Source organism: Callorhinus ursinus, unplaced genomic scaffold (genome assembly GCF_003265705.2).
Source record: "Callorhinus ursinus isolate GAN/ISIS: 27379988/994484 unplaced genomic scaffold, GSC_fseal_2.0 scaffold4, whole genome shotgun sequence".
NCBI classification, from domain to species: domain Eukaryota; kingdom Metazoa; phylum Chordata; class Mammalia; order Carnivora; family Otariidae; genus Callorhinus; species Callorhinus ursinus.
The window spans coordinates 3,010,959-3,016,958 of record NW_027397066.1 but is presented as its reverse complement, the minus strand read 5'-3'; positions in this window follow the sequence as shown (position 1 = coordinate 3,016,958).

The following is a 6,000-nucleotide window of genomic DNA, read 5'->3' as shown; positions in this document are numbered from 1 at the left end:
TACAATAACCAAGACATGGAAGCAGCCCAAGTGTCCATCCACAGATGAATGGATAAAGAACATGTGGTGTAAATATATACAATGGGATATTACTCAGCCATCAGAAAGAATGAAATCTTGCCATAAGCAATGACATGGGTAGAACTAGAGGGTATTATGTTAAGTGAAATAAATCAGAGGAAGAAAGACCATATGATTCCACTCATCTGTGGAATCTAAAGAAATAAAACAGATGAACAAAGAAAAAATGAGACAAACCAAAAAACAGACTCTTAACTAAAGAGAGCAAACAGATGGTCACCAGAGAGGCGGTGTGTGGGGCGGTAGTTGAAAGAGGTGATGGGGATTAGGGAGCACGCTGGTGATGAGCCCGAGGTGATGTACAGAACTGAGTCACCATATTGTCCACTGGAAACGAACATAACACTGTTCATTAATTATGTTGCAATTAAAAAACAAGCTACTGAAAGCTGTTCGGGGGAACTCTTAAATGGCCAAGCGGAGGTCCTCCAAGATGACCTGTCCCTTTCTGCACAGAAGCAACGGGCAGTTTCCACAGTTTGAACTCAGTGCCAGCCCTAGCCCAGCTCCGCTGGGTTCCCGGGACCGGGGAAGCAAGCGTGGCCCCTGCCCGCCGGGAGCACCGCCCTCTGGGAGCACCGCTTTATGGTGCAGACTGCAGCAAACCTGCCCTTGCAAATAGTCCGGCCCGCAGCACATTCAGGCAGAGGCCGGCGGGAGGAGGAAATGTGCGGGGTGGGGGGCGGCTGCAACAGGGCTCCCATGGATTTGGGGGCCAGGATGTGAGGCCTAAAAGGAGACCCAGCAGTAGCCAGGCAAAAAGAAGGTTGGAGGTTGAGGCTGGGCATCCGGTTCTGCTCCCAGATGCCTGGCATCCAGCCTCCCGACCTCTCACCAGGGCCGTGCCCACCCACAAGGCCCAGCTGCCCACTCTCACCTCGCTGTGGTCCTCCCTGCTCCCCCTGAGCCCTGTCTCTTTGTGACACATGAGACAGGTGGGTCCTTTTCAAACAGGTCACTCACGCACCAGCACTGCTTCTCAGCTCTCAAGGGACTTCGCAGCTCTCGAGGGAGAACTAAAGTCCGCAAGCCCCGATCGATGTGTCCAATGAGCGTCCGTGCTGTGGGTCCCTCTTCTCCCTGGACACCGAGTCAGGGAAGGTGACCCTCGGCTCGGAGGGCCTCCAGAAGCCATCCAAGGGTTTGGTCATCACAGACATGGCTGGGAGCAGGTGGCTCAGCAGGGCTGCCCCCGGCGGGCTCTGGCCCATGGGTGGACACGGGGGCTTTGGCTGCCTGGGGACCCTCCTCAGGGCAGGGGCAGCAGCGGGAGAGTGGGAACCTAGGTGGCTGCCGAGACCGAGCAGCCCAGAGCGGAGGTAGCTGACTAGCAGGGAGGCAGGGTCGGATGGCGGGTTGGCTGAGCCCGTGGGCTGGCAGCTGGGACCTTGGCTCTGCCATCAAGCCCAAGTGGAGACCCTTCACTCCTGGGAGCCTCTACTTCCTCACCTGTGAAATGGGCTCCAAGTGCAAGTGTCCAGCCTGGGGCCTGGGACAGCGTGGGGGGGCCTCGGTGCAGGTGTGTCTCCTCCTTCCCTTGGATCCAGGAGGGACACAAGGAAAATAGGAGTCTCCTCTTGGGAGGGGTCCTGCCCCGGGGCAGGGGTCCCAGGCCCTCTGGTGACAGGGGCCCCTCAAGGAATCTGGGACATTTCATGGTTTGGAAAAGCCTTCTGGAAGCAGCTAGGAGACTGGCTGCTGAGGACTCATGAGGGCTGCATGTCACAGAGTTGGGGGGTCAGGTGGAGGAACGGTCTGGACAAATGGCTGGGCGGGGGAGCTGCTGGGGCGTGGCCTTTATCTTCCGGAGAGCAGACTGTTAAGTACTCAGGAATGTGGGGAGAAGTTGGTAAATGGTCCACAGCTTGGAATCAGCCAAGAGAGGCGTATTTGCACCACGGAAGTTGGCAAGGGCTACAGGTCAGCGTTCTTCATTCTTGGCTTTCCTGGGAGCAGGTTTGCCAGCTCACCACCCAGGGAGGAGAGTCAGGTGGTCTGCCCCCTGCCTCGGGACCTTGTCTTCCAGCCAGACCTCGCGACACCCCCTTCCCCTGGCTTCTGCCCCCCAGACCTCCTGTAGGACCACCTGCTCATCTCAGACTCAGCTGTACTCTGCAAGCGTGTTGAGCACGGCTGATGTGCAGGCCCAGACGGTAAGCACACCCCGTTGGAATGGGGATTTTGTCATTCTGTCCAATCGACAGCCCCATGGGACAGGTGCCCAAGCCCCACCGCTGGACAGGGGAGCACCAAGTCTGTGCCCTTCCTGCGCCCTGCCTTGCCCTGGGGACCCAGCACAGGGCGTTGAACGGCAGGGTAAGCGACTGAACGGATCCTTCTGGAAAGGGTCCCCAGCTGTTCCTCCTGGCACTCGAGGACAGAGCGCTCCTGGTTCTGAAGGTGGCACGGGCCCGGGCCCATCGTTGGCAAGCAGCTCCTCCACACGTGGCATGCTGCGCCTTTGGAAGCAGGAGGCCACGGCCACAGCACATGTAGGGGGAGGCCCAGGGCACGGGAAGGCACCTGGAGTTTTCAGATGCAGCTCTGGGGCAGCCATTCCCTAATTTCCCAGCAATTTCCTCCTACTCGGCCTCTCTCTTGTCCTGCACCACCTGGCAGGGGGAGGTGGCTGGGGGACAATGATGAGGGGCCCTGTAGGGCGTTGCGGCCAGGAGCGGGAGGACTGGGTCCCAGCTGGGCTCTGTCTGCGCTCTCCTGGGGCTGAGTCTGGCCGGCGTCCCCACCCACACTCCTGCACAGTCTCTCTGCCAGGCGCCTCCGTGGGGGACCCTGGTCAGCGGCTTCAGCCTCTGGCCTGAGCTTCCTGGGAGGCACCTTCAGCCCACTGTGGATGAGCCTGTGAGGTCCCCAGGGGCCTCCGAGCCACGCTCTCTCCTGGGAGATGCTGGCCACGCCCACAGCTGCTGCCGCCATCACAGCTGCTTTGCGGATGAAGAAGCAAAGGCAAAGAGGTTCCAGGTCACATGGACTGCAGGTGTGACTGGTGGCCTGCTCATTCTGCACCCTGGTTCTTGCTTGTCTGCTATTTCACACTTACCCCATCAGAATGTTCATCCTATTGGGACAGGGGCCCTGGTCAACTGCGCCCTGGTGTCCCCCCTCCCCAGTCCAGCATGGTGCCTACACATCTCAGTCCAAACGTGTCATGGATTCAGTGGCCGAGTGGCCGGTTTTCGGCCCCTAGAGGTAGCGGAAGAACCTAGAAGTGCACTTACCAAGGGCTGAGCCCCATCCCTCGATGGGCAACAAGACGGAGAGCTTTACTCGCGCAGGTGCGGCCTGACCGATGAGAGGGCAGGGGTTACTCCTGGGAGCATCCGAGCAATAATGTCAGGCTGGGCTGGCCGTCAAGTTTCCAAGGATCTACAGGCAATCAGAGATATCTTCTAGGAAGGTAGAGTTTTCTTGTAGTATGTTCAAAATCTATTTGTAACCCAGAGCCTGATGACACAGAGCTGGCATCTTTTTTGAAGAAATTAACTTCTCTATTCTTGGTCAATTCACTCCGGGGACGACATTCCCATGCCCGAGCCACCGAGCTGATGGACATGGGGAAAGCCTTTCTTTTTCTAGTCTCATTTTTCATGACCAGGGGCAGCGGCCTGACATTCTGTGAGTGCACAGAACACCAGAGATTGCAATGGTAGGGAAATTGCATGTTTTAGGTTCAGCCATAAATTGAGCAAAGCTAAATGCAAAGTGCAGCCTCCCGTCCTAATACGAGGGGAGGCCAGAATTGGGGACTGCAGGGAGGTGGGCCTGGGGCCTTTGTTTCCCCAGTGGGGCTAGGGGAGACTTTGAGCTGTCCATTCGTTGCCTGCTCCCCTGATTTCTTTCTGATACAACCCGATTTCATCCCATGCCACTGTTGGTCTGGAAAACAGAAACCCATTCAGGGACTTCGGAGGGGATTTAATACAAGGTGCTGGTCACGGAGTGTTGGAAAGGCTGGAGCAGCAAGTGATAGGAGGGTGATGCCCCGAGATCAGGGCTTCCCACGCCGGTGGGCCGAGCCCATGTCCGTGCCTGCGGGCGGAGTTCTGCGGCCGCGGCCAGCTGGGACCACCACCGAGGCTGTCACTTCTGTTACCACAAGTGTCTAGAGAGGCTGTGTGAACCTGGAAAGAGCAGAGAGTCCGCTTCTCTTCTCCCCCAGCCACATCCCCCACCGCCGGACCCTAAATGAAGGCCACCTGGCCTGGGAGCCTGAGACATGTCCCCATCACATGGAGCAGGAATGAGGCTGAGAGCAAAACGGGAAGCGATCAGCACAGTGGCACTGCGCTCATTGAAAGACTCCGTGTCCCAGCTTCCCTTGTAACCCAGCGTGGTCAAAGAGAGGTGATGGGAGCGGCTGAATGGGCTACCATGAAATGTTCAAAGGGGTTGGGCTATTTGTATATACCCTTTCTCCCTCCCTTCCCCTTCCTTCTCCTTTCTGCCTGAAATTTGGATGTGATGGCTGGAGCTCCCACAGCAGTTTTGGACCAGGAGGTGACCTTGAAGATGTAAGCCACTCTGTAAGAGGGCAGAACAAAAGAACAGAGCTAGGGTCCTGGATGATCATGTGACTGCCCATTGCCTCTGCCCTGGATGTCCCTGCTCTGGACTTTCCTACAGGAGAAACAAAACTTCTGCGTTATCTCTCTGCTCATTTGGGTTTTCTGTCCCATTTAGCTGAGCCAAATCCTGATCGCTGTCTTGATTTTCATTATCAACTAAAAACCTGAGACTCAAGTCCCCTATCTGTAAAACTGGGCCGATAAATGATTGTTCAGTACACCGACCGGGAGGACAGCACTGCTGGTGGCCAACGTCTGCTTAGCCCCTGGCTTACCGATGCCCATTCCTCTGGGGAGGGGATGCGAGTGTACAGCCAGCGAAGCTGGCTCTCTTCCGAGTGAAAATAATGACTTTCTGTGTGGTTCTCTCGGGAAGCATGTGAATTAGTAATGGGGACTTCGGGGGTTAGCTTAAGGCCTGGCATGGGGGCATGGTGGTGCCACGATGTAGTCCCTTGCCCCCAGAGTTTAGAGGGGTGCCCCGAATGTGAGCAGGTAACTCACAGTACGTAGTGGTGACATAACAGGGCATGGGACTATTGGGGTCCCTGGAGGACAGGTCCCCAGACTGAAGAAGGGTTTGAGATTTCCTAGAGGAAGACCTGAAGGAGGGTCAGAGCCAGTGTGAGCAGTGGACACGGGGTGGAGTGGGGACAATACTCCGGCCAGAGGGAACAGTCTGTGAGAAGACCTGAGGTTAAGAGGAAGAATGTCCAAAACATTAGAGTAGGGGACGGGTGAACTTGCAAGTAAGTGAGCTCCTCATTCCTGGAGGTATCCAAGTGAAGGCCGATGTCCAAGGAGATAGACAGACCCTGCATCTGTGCTGAGCAGGAGGAGGGGGAGCCACCCCAGTGAGCATGACTGAGGAGGATCCCTGCAGGGGGGCGAGGGAGGTTGGGGGCGTGGGAAACCAAGCAGTGCGACCCGTCAGAGTCAAGCCCCCACCAAACAGACCCCTGGCAGGTCCACACCGGCGGGGGTGTGAGAAGAGGCGGATCCCCGGGGTCCCCAGGAAACTGCCAGGGCGTGGTCCGCGTGTGGCCTACAGGCAATAGGATGTGTGAGGCCGGGGGGCCTCCTCACCCCCTGACCTGGCGGAGAGATTCCCAAGCGTCCAACAAAATCCTCCTTCTAGGCAGAGCTGCCGCTGGTCGAGGGGCTTGTCCCGGCCCTCCAGCATCTCCCCACGGTGCCCACGTCACTGCCGTGGGCTGCGGAGGTCAGGGACCGGGGCGCATCTGCGTCCGTGCCCCCAGGCCCAGCCAGGGCCAGCTCAGAGCCGGTGCCGAGGACACGCGTGTGGAATGAATGTGACAGGGACCCAGAAGCTCGT